This window comes from Protopterus annectens, chromosome 4.part0 (genome assembly GCF_019279795.1).
Source record: "Protopterus annectens isolate FY-2018-M chromosome 4.part0, PAN1.0, whole genome shotgun sequence".
Lineage (NCBI taxonomy): Eukaryota > Metazoa > Chordata > Ceratodontiformes > Protopteridae > Protopterus > Protopterus annectens.
Genome location: NC_056733.1, coordinates 1,651,633,966 through 1,651,653,020, shown reverse-complemented (window position 1 = coordinate 1,651,653,020; position 19,055 = coordinate 1,651,633,966).

Genomic DNA, 19,055 nt, shown 5'->3' with positions numbered 1-19,055 from the left:
AGGTTGTCTATTATGCCCAAGTGGGGAATAGAGTCAAAGGCTTTGGCTAGGTCAAGGTAGGCAGTGTGCACCATCTTCCCCTCGTCCATGGCTTTGGTGAATGTTTCAAAGAAGTCAATCAAGTTCAACAGGCATGATCTCCCTTTGACAAAACCAAACTGTTCCAAATCTTGTTGAATTACCTATGTTGTTGGCCTTATGCCGTAACTGTTACTGGCATGCTGTTAATATACTGAGTGTTATGTTATTTATTGTTGTGTTCCATATAATATGCATTGATATGTTGATGGGTTATTTCCAATGTTCTGGCATGCTGCTATAACTAACAAATGTTTTTGTTCATAACTAACCTATACACATTGCTATATTTCTACCACCACAGCACAACAGGGTAGGCCGGTTCCTGCTGATCCCCCTACCATACCTCAGCTGGCTGCAGCACTGGGTACCAGCATGCCTGGGATCCAGGCTGGTGGTGCCCCCTCTGCTGGCCCTGCACCACCCTTGGGTGGAACTGCTTCAGGGGATGGGGACTGTCCCCCCACTGGGAGCAGTGGGGGAGGGGTGGTATTCATCCAAGATCACCTACCAGCCATGGTGTGCAGGATTGTACATAGGAACCATGAGCAACACCTGCACAGGATTGAGGGCAGACTCAACAACCTACTGGGGCTTTGTGGCCCTGGTGCCCAGCCTGCAGCAAAGCCACCTTTGGAGCAGTGAAGGAGCAGTGTTGACTGCCAGTGGGTGGGGATGTCAGTCATGCTGCTGCTGTCTGGGGGAACATGCATCTCTGATTCCACAACACCCTCCCCATCCAAGGTGTTTACCCCCCTTGATGTGTCACACACCACCCCTGTATTCTGCTTGTCTCTCTAGTTTGTCTGAAAGTACAACCTCTCCTACCCAACTTACCTCCCCACACATGCCTACATCCCTTCCCCAACATTCCACTCTTTCTTTGAAAAAAAAATGGGCACCTGTCCCACAAAATATATATATATATATATATATATATATATATATATATATATATATATATATATGTATATATATATATATATATATTGCATCATATGTAGCTCTCTATTTCACACAAGTGTCCACTGGACATATCTAAGTAGGTCCAGTTGGCTTGACAACACATTTATGTTGTCCTCACCCCTCCCTTTGGGGTTTGAGGGTCCAAATTAATTTACAAAATATGTAAAATTGCACAGCTGTTGCTGTACAAGAAGTGGAAAGCTATGGTCCTTTCCTGCACAGTTCCTGCACATCCCGACCTGCCTTTCAGTATGATTTCCCCCTGCTTGCCTCATTTCAGCACTGACCTATCACCTCCTTTTTCTTTTCTTTTTAAATTTTTAGTGCAGATTTGCGCAGACCTAAGTGGAGCACCACACAAACCCACGCAAACCTGCTTAAATGTGTTTTAATGTGCCTTAATGATCGTATGTGTTTCTCACAGTAATAGGCACATCTACAAAATAATAAGCCCTACCACATCTCAAACCCGGGCCCCTGTCAACTACAGCATAGTGCATTAGCCCACTAGGGCACTCAGCTCTTATAGGTGTTTCCAGCAAAATATACTGATTGCCACAGATAGACTGCAAGTATATCCAATAGGATAAATGGGAGTGTTGCAACTGCATGGCTCCAAAAAGACCTTGTAGCAGTAAAAAAATAGAGAGCCAGCAGACTGTAGCAAAAATTTATTAGCTCAAAAGCATGAAAAAAAGACAAAACAGACTTTCAGCTGTGAAAATGACAAAGCCTTCTTCAGTGCAGTAAAGACATATTCACTTGTTAAACCAAAAACAAACGTGGCAGCCGTAGTTGAAAGCTAAAAATCCTTTATTACATGAAGCTCTTTTCATTCAAAGCTAGTACTCGAACTTCATCAGATGTCATCTGATGAAGTTCGAGTACTAGCTTTGAACGAAAAGCGCTTCATGCAATAAAGGATTTTTAGCTTTCAACTACGGCTGCCACATTTGTTTTTGGTTTGGAAGTTCTTATCTGTTTTGAATATACATATTCACTTGTTCTCCTTTTTATAGCTTACCACTAAATGAAGCTCCAACTTAGTGAATTAATTACTCAATTAACCATACCAATTAAAGGTATTCATTAAGTCCTGGTGAAAACAGTGCCCCCAGCTTGATGATCCATTTCTTCTCTTTTTTGTTTAATATCTGCATCCAAAATCCAAACTGCAAGGGATAAACCCTGAATATTGAGCTTCAACTAGTAGTTTGGCTGTGATAAATCCTCTTCAGGTATAAGTGTACCTGATGCACAGCATGTCATAGACCAACAGCAGGGGAAGGAAGGGAATCATCCATAGATAATGCAGCCACTGCTAGTACAGCAACTGCATGGCTCCAAAAAGACCTTGTAGCAGTAAAAAAATATATAGTGCCAGCAGACTGTAGCATAAACATTTATTAGCTTAAAGGCATGAAAAGGAGACAAAACAGACCAGTTTTGGCTGTGAAAATTACAAAGCCTTCTTCAGTGCAGTAAAGACATATTCACTTGTTCTCCTTTTTATAGCTTACCACTAAATGAATCTCCAACTTCACTGCAAAAAGTGCATCAGTACACAGCCAATAAATAATAATGGATGCAAATGAGGACTGGGATAGCAGGAAACTGTACCCTTTTATCAGTAACATCTTTAAACACACCTGATAAGGAAGCAATGGTAAAATACATGTGTACAACTGGGACCCTGCTGCAGAACAACTGCCTTTGAAAGTCATGCACATAATGATGAAAGCAGACATGTGTGACAGACTGTATGTATGCAATTATATTTTGCAAATGCAACCACTGCAGCACCAAGTCAGTAGTTCAGTCTGTGAAATACTTTGCATTTAGTACATTTTGCCACCCACAGTCCTGGGTTTGAATCCAGTGTGTTGCACTTCAATTACATTGTTGTGAACACAGGAAGTAATGACTGAGTCATGCAATTTTAGCACTCACAGGTTTCTGCTACTGAATTAACTGCTACCCATGTTTGCAAGTCAAAGGCCTGTAGGTAGAGACACACTTCACATATTCATATCGCTTAACTATATGTCACTTACTACTCTGTGACTGGCAGTGTTAAATAATATATGTACCTTAAGCACATGCCTTGAGTAGATTGTAAAGGGTGCCCTTACCTTGGCTCTGCTGTAACGACAGAGCTGATACTGCTGCATCAGTTACACACACAGCTTGCTGTCCTAAAAAGTGTTCACACTCCACCCTATGTGTCCTAGGCTGCAGGGAACATACACAGCTGTATGTCAAGCTAGCAGCTACAGACATACCATACCTTATAACCCCCTAAAACAAGGGATCAGGACAAAACCATACTTACTGGGTGTGTGTGGGGGGGCAAATGTACAGCAACATGGACATGTTTCACAGTTTGCCCCTACAAAGGTAGTGAGCTGATAGAATAGCAGGTTACTGCATCAGCATGCATATTCTGATGGGTATGACGTCTGACACATGTCTCTCTCTCTCTCCTTACTGACCACAACCCACAGTGTTTACCACTGAACTATCAGATAATCACAATGTCATGGGACAATGGCCAAACATATCATTTATTTATTTATTTTTATTTTACATTTGTTGACCGGGAAAGTCCGACTAGGTTCCACATATCCTGTTTTCAGCGGAGGCCCGGGGAGAAATGCTCCAGGCGCATGTCTTTAGAATGTGGGAGGAAACCGGAGTACCCGGAGGAAACCCACGCGAACGCAGGGAGAACATGCAAACTCCACACAGAAGGCATCCCGGCCGAGAATCAAACCAGAGAACCTCTTGCTGTGAGGCGACAGCATCAACCGCTGCACCACTGCACCGCTGTGGAGATACCTCATAAATATCAACAGCGGACAGTATTTGTACCTACTCTCTATGATGCTGTAGTCTCCACACCTCACTAATGTCCATCTCAAAGACTAAGAAAGGGGCCAAGGCCTATATGAAGCCATTAAATATTGCACTGTGGTGCCATGTCATTGGCCAATGAAAGTGCAACCCAGCTGCTTTGGATTCAATTAGCAAGTCTGAGCCACAGATTGGTGCACAGGCAATTGCTTGTTAATGAGCATTACCTACAAAAGGCAATGAACTGCTTATGGGGAACAGGTCTGTATGTTGCTTTACTCAGACAGACAACCGTTTTGCAAGCTGTTTGCAGAGGTCCTGGACAAAATAGGATTACTTCACCATACCAGGTATGTAATACATGTCCCCATATAATGGGATGCAGATGAGAGGATGAAGGTATAGGGAACAGGGTTTACAACATTAGGCCCGTAGTACGTCTATGGTATTGACATTTTGGTGATACTCTGCTGTCCAACAGCTACAGGCAGATCTCTCAACTGTCCCTGCTTTGAATCAAATTACAACTCTGCACCTCTTACTCCGTCTTACAATGGTCAGCTGTAGGAAAGTTAATGGATTATGAGTTAGCCATACTGACAGTAAGTAAGAGTGTATACAGCTGTAATATCAAATGATGTACTGTAATTCATCTCCTCTCAGTCTGTCAATATCACACAGAAATAGTTCTGGCATTGTAAAGGTATCCCTGACTGTCCCTGATGTACTCTGGCTAGGTCACTGTTTTGTTGACATTCTACCTTATTGATTGAGAGCTATGGCTAACATACCTGTCAACCTCTTACAGCAGGAATTCAAATCATAGCCATAATTAGTAGGGGGACACAGGCCCAAACTCAGCGACAGAGTATGCATATTGGCCATACAAAGTAAGACTATGAATAGACTAACATATATTATTGTAGCATAAGTGTTTTCTGAGGGATCTGGCATGTGACAGCCAGATTATCTATATTCGGACAACAAGACAACAACCATCAATGATTGCCCAATAATTATCAGACATTCACATGTGTGTGCCAAAAGGACCACATCTATGAGGCACACATTTACATTCTGGAAACATCTGTGTAGTGGAGAGGTATGATGCCTACAAAGAAGATATACTACAGCAAGTTTGCATTGTTGTCTATTGTTGTGGCTCACTGGTGTTGCTGGACTGTCCCCATATAGTTGTTGTAATAGCAAACAGCTATTTGTCTGACAGTGGCTGTATGACAGTCATGGGACTTTTCCCGTAGGGGAGACACCACAGTAGACTGCAGTGATTGGTGTAGAGACACACAGCAGACTCTGTCATGGCACACAGGGACATAACCTGCTTTGCTACTATTTTGGTGATAGCCACACATTTAGTGTGTTGATAGACTGTGGGGTATGACATATGAGGGAGCTGTGGATACTGCAGCCCATTTTGGTTGTGCAGGGTCTGTACATAGTGGATGTCTACATATCTGTTCCTATGATGTGTTCCCCTCTTGTTGTCTTTCGGGAATGATGTATTACAGGAGGAATCCACCATTTATAGCCACAGAGCCACAGAAAATAATGTTACCCTGGATGGCCTCAGACTGCATCATCACATTCCGCTGTCCAGAAATAGCCAACATCATGACCAATGTGCAACACTGTGGGCTGACCTCGTCATGGTGTTGAACCAAATTAGCCAACAGGACAGGGCCTACAAGCAGGTCCAACAGCAGGCCACAGATATTGTCAATGCTTCACAGCTAAGGGCAGCTGCTGTGGCCAGTGACCATGCTGCCACTGGTGAAGGGCCTGCAACAGAACAACTACTGTCAGTCACAGATGAATTCCTGGCAAACCTGGAATCAACCACCAGCTCCCAGGCATCCAACACCCCATACTTCCTGGAGGTGAGTGCCACAGCGTCCACATCAGAGGAGTGTACAGGTAAGCTTACTGTGTTCGTCAGTGTCAGTCATTGTGGCAGGCTCTGCATACCAGTACACGGGTGTCAGGTCTATCTACATTGGGGCAGGGGTTTGGTTTTAATGCAGATTTGTGCACACGTACTCAGACTGTCAGCAATAAATGCAGTAACACATTAGCTACTGTACATGTGGATATGTGCATATATTACCTTGTAACAATGCAATATTTGGTATTGCTGACAATACCTCTCCCTCACATTTTCATAGGTACTTCAGGTGTGGCTGGAGTTCGAGGTTCTGTACCTGGTAAGTATGATACTGTTATTTTACAGATCATATATACCCTACGAATGTTAAGAGCTTCCATGTTGCCATGGCACAACTGTTATGCTTAGCCAGAGTAGAATATTTGTATGTGCCATTTCAGAGCAGTTAACAAAGGGCATATAATCACAGCCATGTATTTGCAGGAACATTAACACATTTACACGTATCGTTAAGAAGGACTATGCATCCTGGTATACAGGAGGCAATCACTCTAAGATGCCTATTCAGACACAATGGGGAGATGGTACATACCTGAAGCAGTGATACTACAACTGGCATATTATGCTCAAGAAAGGTGCACTAGGTTTTAGGTGTAGATCTATCAGATATACTGTCATATAGTTTACCTCACAGGTGTATGTTATTGACAATGTTAATGAGATGTAGCTGCAATGCATGCTATAAAGGGCCTGTCTTGCATGTGTATGCTGTTGTGTGCTTGTGTATTGGGCATGGGATCAGAAATAAGATGTGGGATGTGTAATGCAGTTGTGGCTCCTCACCTGTAAGCATCTGTGTGGATTACCATACATAATAGTGCAGGTAGTAATGTGCTGATTTTGTCTTTCTCATCACACGTGAATGTGAGGGTTGGAATATGACCCGCTCACAACCTATTGTCAGTGTCTCATTGGACTCTGATGATGATGGTGGTGGCCATAGTGATGCACAGGTGGGGTTGTCAGGGGCTGAATCTTTCCCAGGGGTTGTCAGCCCACTTTCTCTCCAATAGTCCCTGCACACAGTCAATATGCCCACACGTACCAGTCCCCTGAGGCAACAGATATCGGAGAGTCAGAGGGTGGCTACAATGAACAGGACAGTGTGGCAACTATGGCATCAGTGAATGCATTCACTGGCTATAGCCAGAGAGCTGGCGAGGTCCCACACAAGCAGAGTGACAGGGGTGGTACTTAAAAGAGGAGTGCTGTCTATCCAACACCTGTCACAGGAGTCACATCACTGGCCACTTGACACATGTTTTGCTCCACCATGAAGGCACGGGCACATTCCAAATGCAACACCAGATGGATATGAAGGATTATAGATGCAGCACAGTCTGACAACCATGACTGCCTCCACCTCACTGGCGATGCCATGGATCATTTTACTGATGAAGTTGACAGGCGGTGGGCTGAGACAGTGTCAGTCTTTCACAGCACATTGTCTGCACTGGAACATCTGGTTGGAGTAGGGCATCGGACACTTGGATGTAGGTCAGCAACACCATCTGCTGATACTCCATGTGGCTGTGCACTCACACTCCCATAGTGGCAGTACCTCAAGCACTACAGAAGGAAGTGTGCTGTCCACACCACAATGTAGCAGGCCATAGGCATGTGGTCCTGGGCAGTCCCATTGGGGACACAGGCCCAAAAGAGAGCATTCACCATCAGCTACTAGTACCGCATCTGACTCTGGATCTGGTCATGGTGGTGCCGGTGCCACTACTGGCAGAGCCAGTTCCTGTGTTCGTGGCCGGAGAAGGAGAACTGTCCACTCTGCCATGTATGGTACACAGCTGTCCAATATACACATGTGTAGGGCTAGCACTGTGCTTGACTATGTACATGCACAGACTCAAACTTCCCTGTCACATGCAGGTCACCAGCAGAACACACAGCACCTCTCCATGGCCCATCTAGCCAGCAACCTTTCCTGACTCACACACATGCTGGCAACTGCTTGTGATAGCCTAAGCTTCTGGCACCCCCACACAACAACCTGTGCATGTGATGATAACTGCGTCACATTCCTGCCATCCATGTCATTGATGCAGAAAATGCAAATATGTGTCTGCAGCATACTGTAACTGTATTATTTTACATGTACTTGTTTAGTGCAGTATTTTTATGCCATGGAAGGTGTTGTGAGCCATGACAGGTGCTGTATGCTGACATCTGTCATGACAACATATCAAACTTTATGTATCTTTGACAGGTGCCTCACAGACCTCTGTATGTTTCTGTTTCAGGTGTCTGTGTGGCTAAGCTATGGAGACTTGATGGCAATACAGTGGCACAGGATGGCATGGTAGCACAGCAGAAATATGACATTGGCAAGTTATGGCTGTATACATGTGTGGTTACATAGGTGCATATGTGTAGAATGGTGTGTCAGTGACAATGAGGGCAGTCAGTATAATCATGCATGCATACTTTGTGACAAGGTCTGCTACCCTAGCTATGTGTCACCTGGGTGTTTCATAGATAAAAATCTAGGTGGTGGTGTACAGCAGTTATGTCTATGTAGATAAGGGTTATTTAGGGCCAGCAGCTAGTCACAGGGCAGGAAAATGCATGATCATTGCACATAAATAACCCATATGGCCATGTGCATACTGCTGAAAGGGAATATATTTACACACACACACACACACACACACACACACACACACACACACACACACACACACACACACACACACGCACACACACACAGTAGGCTTATGTGTGAAATTAGAACCCCTACCTATGTAGTAGTATACACTACAGCACAAAGTACTTATCACATGCGCCACAGAGCTTATCTGATATTAGATTGTCAGCCAGTGCTGTTAAGGTGGATGACATCAGCAGGTCTTGTAAAGAAAGCCACTGTAGAGTCTAGCAGGTAGTCACAGTGCCTTAAAATGTATAACCATTGGACAGAGATAGGCCATACAGGTATGCCTTTACTGCTGCAAAGGATGTATTTACACACACAGAGAGTCACTTGTTATGAGACTAGAACCCCTACATACCTAGTAGCACACACTAAAGCACAAAGTACTTATTACATGTGCCACAGAGCTTTTCTGATATTAGATTGTCAGGCAGTGGTATTAAGTTGGATGACATCAGCAGGCCTTGTAAAGGAGGCCACTGTAGAGGCTGGCAAGTAGTTAATGGGTCTTAAAATGTATAACCACTGGACAGAGATAGGCCGTACAGGCATATCTTTACTGCAAGGAGATATATTTATACACCAACAGAGTAGCCTGTTGTGAGATTAGAACCCCTACCCATCTAGTAATACACACTATAGCACAATGTACTTATCACATGTGCCATGGAGCTTATCTGATATTTGATTTGCAGCCAGTGCTATTAAGGTGGATGACATCAGCAGGTGTTGTAAGGGAGGCCAATGTTGAGGAAGTCGCTAGTCACAGAGCCATAAAATTAATAATCATTGCACAGACATAAGCCAGTTGGGCACGTCTGCACTGCTGTAGGGGAAATGTCTATACACATCCACACACACAAGGTGGCTGATGTCAGATTAGAACCCCTACTTTCTTACTATTGCACGCTATAGCTCACAGTGATTATTGGGTGCTCTACAGGTTATATCTGTTGTATATACTGATGCAGCCACAGTACTTGTGCACTGCACAACCTTGTCTTACACAACATGTGTGGCCTGTAGAGTGAACCTGCTTGATGCTGTTATTGTATCTAGTGTCCCAGGAGTGGGCTACTTGTTAATACTTCTGCTATGTGTGCACAAGAACCAGTACCGCCATGTCTGGCCAGTTACAGTTTTGTAGGTGGACAATTGGCCAGTGAAAATATGGCCTGTCCAAGTCCTGCATTGCAACCATTGCACATTTCAACACCTGTTCAGCACTGTTTGTCTACAGGGTGACAGTCTACAGACACAGGGTTCTGTGGGTGAATAGATTATGTCCTTTTGCAGTCTTGGTCTGTTGCCATCTGACAACTGTTATGTGTAGGTGCAAATAACCCCAGCATTCTTCATGTAAGTGGGGACATTTGTACATCCCCTCACACATATGCACATAGGTTCATAGTTTCATACCAGGCTATCTGCCCTAGGGCATTTATAAGCCTAGCCAGCATGTGTTTGGCTTTCGCCACCCATTTTAAATTTATTTTGCTATGCCCTTTTGCGAGGTTAGTATAATGTGCCTCTGTCTAACAGTGACACAGAAGTGAAACCCGGGGTAAACCTACGATCTCCCATCCACTCATCAAGATTCCTCTTGAAGAGAGTCAATGAGGGACTCTGCCTAACCTGGACTGGGATTTTATTCCAGAGTGAAGGGAGCCTCTGGGTTATGAATCTGTCCCTCCAGCATGTCCTATTTATTTCAGTGCTGAGGTTCAAGTCTCTCGAATGCGTAGCTCAATGGGATTTGGATTTTCTGAGGTGCAGCATGTCCATTAATTCCGGGTTGGACATGGCTTTATATGTCAGGCATAAATCGCCTCTGAACTGGCGGTATGCCACTGAGTAGAACTGGAGTTTCTTTAACCGGGCAGCATATGGCATCTGTTTGAGCCCTTTGATCCTCTTGGTGAGGTACTTTTGGGGTCTTTCCAGTTGCTGCAGGTGTCTGGTAAGGTACATCCCAAAAGGGGCATTGTACTCAATTATGGGCCTGATGAGGGATGAGTAAAGAGGCTCGATGACGTCCCCTGATCTAGATGTGAATCCCTTCATGATTAGGCGGGCTATATAAAATGTTTTTCTAACCACTTTGGCCACGTGGTTGTCAAATGAGAGATTGCTATCAACTTGGGTCCCCAGGTCCCTAATTACTTCTTCTGTACTTAATGGATTACCACCTATGTGGTAATTTGTGGGCACTTTGTTTTTGCCAAAGGGGATGACTATACACTTTTTGGCATTTAGCTTGAGGCCATGGCTCTGGCACCAGTTGTCTGTTTCTATGAGGCCCTTTTGGAAGATGCTTGTGTCGGCTGGAGAGTCGATTATGGTGCCCAGTTTGCAGCATCTGCGAACTTGGTCAGCCACAGTCCTTCCGTGTTGGCCTGTACCTCCGAGAAATATATACTGAACAAGAGAGGTCCCAGGACTGAGCCTTGTGGGACACCACTTGGAACTGGTTTGGAGTCTGACGTGGCTCCAGCAATTCTAACCATGTGGGTTCTGTCCTTGAGCCAGTTTGCAATCCATCTAGTGACATAGGGGTTTATATTTAAGCTGGTGAGCTTATCTATAATGCCCGAGTAGGGTATTGTATCAAAGGCTTTTGCAAGGTCCAGGTAGGCTGTGTGGACCACCTTCCCCTCGTCAATGGCCTTGGTGACTGTTTCAAAGAAATCAACCAGGTTTAAGAGGCAGGATCTGCCCTTAACAAAGCCGAACTGGGTAGGATCCAGTGTTTGTAGGTCCCCAAAATCTTTATTTATGAGGTCCATGATGATCCTTTCCATAGCTTTGCAGACCAAGCTAGTCAGGCTTATGGGGCGATAGTTTCCAGGATCCGTTGAGGCACCACCTTTATGGAGAGGGACCACTGTTGCTGTACGCCACTCTTTGGGCACATATCCTGTAGTAAGGCTGAGATTGAACAGTAGTTTTATGTTTGGGTTTAGCTCTTCTTGGAGTTCATGTAGGATGCAGCCCGGGACACCGTCTGGTCCCATTTATGCTGTGTTTTTTGCTTTGTAGACGGCGACTCTTACCTGAGCATCTGAGATGTCAGGGGGGCAGCACTCTGCTGGGATAGATATTTGCCCTTTTGGTGGGGAGGGGGGGGGAGAAGTTTGTGCTGAACCTGTCAGCTAGGATGTTGGCAATGTCTGTGGGTTCTGTGTATTTTTTGTCATTTTGGACTAATTCTGAGCATATCTGGGAATTCCCACCCAGGTTCCTAACATAACTAAAGAAAGCCTTGTGATTATCCTTAGTGTCCTGTGCAATTTTTCTCTCGAAGCTGGCCTTAGACAATTTTATGTGTGACCATAGATTTTTGCTAATACTGATCAGTGATGCCTTCCCTTTTTGGGATTTTGCTCTATCATTTAGTAGCTTCCTCCTTCTATTGTATAGTTTGTTTATGGCTGGGATCCACCAGACAGGACGTCTGCCTTTGGAGGATTGGGTCTTGGTTTTATTTGGGATCGCATGATCTATGCATTCCTGAAGGGTTCATAGAATGCGTTTATAAAGAATTCTGTGGTCTGGGCCGTATTTTCCACAGGCCCAGGGGCTTTGAAGGATTCCACCTCAGTTTTGAGGAGTGTGAAATTTGTTTTAGAGAAGTTTTTCACTGTGGTTTTCTGGGCTGGGGGTGGGGTCGGGATGTGAATATCCAGTGAGATTAGTTTATGGTCTGATCTTACCAGTGAGGGATACACTTCTGGTCTGGAGCATAGAGTCCCCATGTTGGTGATGATCAGGTCCAGTATGTTTTCCCCTTTTGTGGGAGTGGTAACAAGTTGTTTCATAGCATTTGAGTTTATAAATTCTAGGAACCTTTGGGCTAGGGTGTGGGAGCTAGAGTAATGCTCCCAGTCTATGTTTGGGTAGTTGAAGTCGCCCAATATAATGGTGTTTGGCGAGACCTTCATATTTTCCAGTGTTCTCAGGAAGGCCGAGTGGGGTTCCTGGGTTTGGGAGGGTGGTCTGTAGCAGGCTATAAACTGGAAAGCAGTTTTACCCACTGTTAGCTGCACATGGATAGCCTCTGATGCTTCGTGCTTTGCCACCAACCTGGAGGTGTGGGTATCTTTGATGAATATCGATACTCCCCATCCTTTTGTGGTTCGGTCCAAGTTTTGGGGCCAAAAAGCATGGTATGAGGTATAACCTGGTAGTCCTGGGGTGCTCTCGGGAGCCCTGAGCCAGGTGTCTATTACTGCACAGATATCGATGTTCTCCATGCTAAGGAGAGTTTCGAGTGCATGCATCTTGAGGTTTAGACTTCTGGCGTTGAGTAGCATTACTCTTAGTTTCTTATCCCTTGTGATACCTATGGAGGTGGGTTTGTCTTTTGAGCCTTGCCTAAAAAAGGCACTATGGGGGTAGCAAGAGCCTTTGCCAATATCCAAAAGCCCAGGGGTGACAGGTGCAAGCCGTCCCTAGCGAAGCATCGTGGTTTCTCAAGCATATCATCCCAAGCTGTCAGGCATTAGATCCCCTTTGAATGACACCAGTACTTAAGCCAATTGTTGAAATTGATCATCTTGTCTTCATATTGTGGCATCATTCTTGGTGAGGGTAAGATGCTACTCAAGGTCTGGGTCATACCGGCCTGGGCTACATGCTCAGAGAGCTCCTTTATGTCTCTTTTCATGTAGTCCAGGGAGGTACGTCTCAGGTCATTCACACCAGCAAGGACAATGACTGAGTCATATTTGTACTTGCCTTGGAGTGACCTGAGTGCTTGTGTTATGTGGTGGATCCTAGCTCCCGACAGGCTGCTCACCGTGACCCTCTCCTTGTTCAGCCTGGTGAGTGGGACGTCAGTGTGCCTGATGATAGAGTCACCTATTACATGTGTATCAGGTGTGTTGTTTAGTCTTAAGGGCTGTGACTGTTCGGCACACTGGCTTTGTGAGATATGTGTTGCATGTGTTTTGTTTTGGGGTAGCGGCAGCTTGGGTGTCTGCTTTGGAGGTCTCTGCTGCTTCGGCAGATCTTTATTTAGAGCCTCCGAGTATGTTTTTGTGTGATTATGTGTTTGGTATGCTGTCTTGGTAGGTCTATGTGAGACTGGAATTGTAGTGAGTGTGGTTTCCTTCTCCTCCTGACTGGTTATGCCAGTACTGAGTTGAGAGAGCTTAGCCTCCAGTTTGGCTATATGGTTGCATCTCTCACATGTGTTGGAATTTGTTGGGAGGAGGAGAGGGTTGTCTGTGTACATGAGGCAGTTGTAACATTGCCTCAAGATTCCCAGATTCACCAGCTGGACCGGAGAGGAGATTGACAACTGACCTTTGGACATGCTAGAATAATATTGGGAATTTCTTAATAATTGAGAACCAGGGCCAGTGGGGAGTGAGGGTGTAGTGCTTTTAATGTTTAATGCTGACTTATATAATTGCTTTAGTGAGCAAGTGCCAGGTAACTTAAGTGCAATGTGTTACAGGTAACTTAAATGCAAAAATGACAAACAGTAACTTTCTTTCAAGTGAAACAAGGAAATAAGTACAGTAAGCAATGCAGATATCACTAGTGGTCCACAAAAGCGCTGAGAAGCCGCGTATTAGGTGGAATTAGCGTTCCAGGGAAATAACAAGCAAACAAACAACAAGCATATAAACAAAGCTTGTGTGTATGTATATATATATATATATATATATATATATATATATATATATATATATATATATATATATATATATATATATATATATATATATATATTCACTAGACAATCTCAAAATACTGAAATGTCAGATTTCAGTATTTCGAGACTGCATAGTTGAAATTCCACACACCCGAAAACCCACAACTGAGAAAACAAAAACCATGACTATATACACACTCAAACACACACCCACACACACACACACACACACACACACACACACACACACACACACACACACACACACACACACACACACACACACCATCACACAAACACACATACACCTACCTAACTACACTACAACAAACAAAACAACACACACAAACATAACATACAAACACACCTACCCTACCTATAAGCAGGGGGGCAAGCCCACCTGAACCTCCCATGTGGGGGGCTGTGCCCTTCACACACCCCTACTTATATATACTAACTCCAAGGTCACACTAAACACACAGACACACAAAAAACACCACTGCACATACTCACACACAATAAAATCCCTACCCAATACTCTTACGTAAACACCATTTACCTGAATCCCCAGCTAAATCCACAAACCGCACTGCATGTCACGAACATGACACCATGTGAGTGGATTCGACATTTCCCCATTCGAGATAGTGCAGTTTCACGTAACTGCACTTTCAACTATTCAGTTTCAAAATACTGAAATTTGACATTTCAGTATTTCGAGATTGTCTAGTGAAACCATATATATATATATATATATATATATATATATATATATATATATATATATAGATATATATATATATATATATATATATATATATAATATATAATATATATATATATATATATATATATATATATATATATGGGTCTACCTTAGAAGATCAACAGACCATTTGATCGACATTCATTTGGTCGACAGCTCATTTGGTCGACAACCAGTATTCAAGGCACTTAACAGGGAATTGCCCCCTCCCCAATGTCGTGCGACCCTGGAGTTGATATATATAGTTGGGGGGGTGGGGCACAGCCACCCACAATGGGGAGTGTGGGGGGTGAAGCCTCCCACCTATTTCCGTTTAAAATGTGTAGTTTTTATTGAATTTGTCATGTTTTAAATGAAAATAGGTGGGGTGCTTTTCCCCCACACCCCCCAATGTGGGGGGCTGTGCCCCCCACACCCCCTGACTATATATATATCAACTCCAGGTTCGCACGACATTGGGGAGAGGGGCAAATCCCCAGGTTTTTGCCATGAATACTGGTTGTCGACCAAATGAGCTGTCGACCAAATGAATGTTGATCAAATTGTCTGTCCATCTTCTAAGATAGACCCATATATATATATATATATATATATATATATATATATATATATATATATATATATATATATATATATATATATATATATATAGGTTCATATCTGATGGCCGAAATAACATTACACCGAATTACACATTACCGAGACCACATGTACACATTGCCGAAAACTAAAATGACCAAACTACAATATGCCAAATAGCAGGTTCACTCTACTGTATAAATACATAGTAGGATTGTCCTATAACATGCCTCATACAAGCCAAAAGCATGGCGGACTTGATGAGCAATGCACCTGGAACCTTGGGTAGTGTTTACAACCATAGTAAGTCACAGAGAGGAAAAGACATACTTGTCATAGATGGCTTCATTTACCATTTGAACAAGAGAGCAAAACATAGGAGCTATTGGGTATGTAAGTTCAAATGTGCTCAGGAATGTAAAGCAACAGCTATCACTGATGTTGTGACAGACGGAGAGGAATTAATAAAGTCAGTAGAGCATAACCATGAAGGAGATCCAGGGAGGTGGAAAGGTATGCTGTCTGTGACATGCTAAAGCAAAAGGCAACACTTTCTAGAGATATCCCATGTTTAGTTGTTGACGATGCTGTCTCTAGTTCACCTATTGAGTATGCCACCTCTTTGCCCAGTAGAAAAGCATTACTACAACAGGTACGGGGACTCTGTACATGTTCTGCTGTCAAGTCAAACTCTAGTACCATAACACTAAGTAATTTGAATATTTTAGACTACTCACTAAAGGTGAGTGAGTTTATCATGAAAAGGTTATCTGATGCCAGTGAAGTACACATAGTAATAGTGTTATGTACAAAATAAAGTCTAATGCAGTTATCCAAAATGGTAATATGGCTCATGGATAGCACCTATATCACTAAAGGGATAATATGTTGTCAACTGTACACGATTCATTCCTTTATCACTGTTGGAGGTTATTGTAAGTCTGTGCCTTTAGTCTATTGTTTAATGTCGAAAAAGTCTTTACGTTCATATAATTTCATGTGGCAATGTGTTTCTGAGTTACTAAATAGCACCGGTCAGCAAATAGCATGCAAGTACATCCTATGCGATTTTGAAATTACCACCATTAAGAGGTTGAAAATTAGTGTGTCTGGTGTGGTAAGCATGGGCTGCTTTTTCCATTTTGCTCAGAATCTGTGGAGGAAAGTGCAAATGTTGGGACTAGCGATGTTATACAACAGTAATTTGACATTTCAAGGTTACATGAAAAGATTAGCTGCTCTTGCTTTCCTGCCTCAGTCGGAGGTTATTACAACTTTTCAGCAACTACGAGAAAAGTTTCCAGTAGAGGGGAAAGAGTTGCTTATGTATTTTTCTGGGTGGTATTTCTTCAGTAAACCAAGAAAATTCACTACTAGATCCACTACTTCTGTTCATTTTCCCCCACTTTTTCCGATTAGGTTTTGGAATGTCTATGAGCTTAATGAAATGTTTTTGCCCAGAACACAAAATAGCGTGGATGCCTGGCACCAGAGATTTAAGTGTCTGGTTGGGAGAAATATCACAGATTTGAATGTGATTATGTGTACTATAGCTCGAGAGCAGAATTGGGTAGACAAATTAAGAGCTAGAATCATACCTCTCAACCGTGCCAAATTACTCGGTTTTTACCAAGTTTTGGGGTTCAAATAAAGGGGTGCCACAATTCCTGAGTGGCACCCCTTCATTTCCGATTTTTTACTTTTTATTTTTATTTTTCGTGGCAGTAGAGCTAACATCATCACGTACGCGATGACGTCAGCTCCCTCAGTGCTACCAGCCTGCGCGATGACTTCACACCCCCTACCAGCCAGTCAGAATTGAGATCAAGAAGCTCACGCATTTCTGGCGTGCCTGGCTGCTCAATTGTGAGTGGGAATGGCAACAAACAGTTGCAATTATGAAGAAACTATGAGCTGGTGCTGGATCTATTGCTGAAGAACTTCTTCGATTATGGACTTGCTGGATCTATCGGACGATGAGGAAGTAAGTAAAGGTGTGTGTTATCTACTGGCCAAATGCACTGCTTAACTTCAGAGTTACATTCACTGTGGTTACTGCCTAAATTAAATCACAATCTGGTAGATGCAGTAGCAACTGTACTGCTGATGTCTCATACGCAGTCTCTTCTCATTCCAAATGCTTTACTTAAAACAAATATTTGCTTTATCCTAGGGTCACTAGTGATGACCAGCAATTCAAAAGAAAAAAGTATGTCTGATTATTATTGTTTTGTGGTAGTTAGTCAAGCATGAGCACATTATGACTGAGCCGTACTGGTTTTAACTAAATTGGACTAAATAACTTGGTTTGTAGGAGACCCTAATTGTGGGTTTGTGTGGACAGAGTGGTATGAGTGTGACATTAAGGTTAAAAGCTTTCATGCTTCACTTTATCTGCATTCACATACCACTATTTATGAATCTACACAGACATGTCACATAATAAAGAAGCTCGATACTCTCGACCTGCCACGATTTTCTGCTGAACTGACAATGCAGTCTTTCTTGTACCGTGGCATTTTATTGTTTGTGACAACTTATGTATAGTGCTTGTTTCATTAACAATTTTAAGATATAGAGAGACATAAATTCTTATGGTGCATAAGAACCACTAATCTGCGTTTACGCTCATCTTTTTCATAGCTAATAGAAAATCTTCACATGATGTTTAACTGGCATTTTACTCTATCTCAACTCTTACATGGTATGTTGCACTTATTCAATGCACACTTTGAAATCAATTGCTGTTTCTGATTAGAATACTACTTGTTATAACTGCTTTATTAATTCACCACCCTTTCTTTGATGTAATGGCACTCTTGAACCACCCACCTTTTATTTTCAAATTGCATCTTTCTGTTCTCACATCTGTTTTCTGAAATATGTAACACTTTTGAATCTATTGATGTAAGTGAGGTGCTTAAAAGTTTAAATAATTTCCCTGTCTGCCTTCTCAGTCTGTGTATATGCATGCTGAGGCACAGACTGGTCATCTTTCTTTTTGCTTTCTGTTAACTAGTTCAGTATGTGTTTTTAGCACGGAAGTATCCAAAGGTATAAACAGTGTTCCAGATGAGAGGCTTCCACTGTCGTTACTTAAGCAAGAATTCCCCAGTAGGCTAGGTAATTTGCAGAAATATGGGACTACTAAAGGATGCATGGATGTCTGAACTCACATGCAAAGGACTACCCCACTCTCTGGATTTCTCTTTAGGTCCACTCTGAATGTATTCAAACCACCTTCTTGGGTTTGCTGACTTTTTATGTATGCCTTTAATACACTACATTGGTTGCTTTATATGCTTCTTGGTGTTTTAATTTGTTTCCTAGCTAAACTTGTTTTCTTTTTTAGTGTGTGTGTGTGTGTGTGTGTGTGTGTGTGTGTGCGCGCGTCATCATACAATCTCACATTTTCTAAAAAAATAAACGCCAGTAAAGGCCTATCTGTTTTTCTTGCAGGGGAGGAAGGCTTTCAATCACAAAGTAAAGTAGAATCCCATCAGTCTGAGCTTGCAAAAGATAT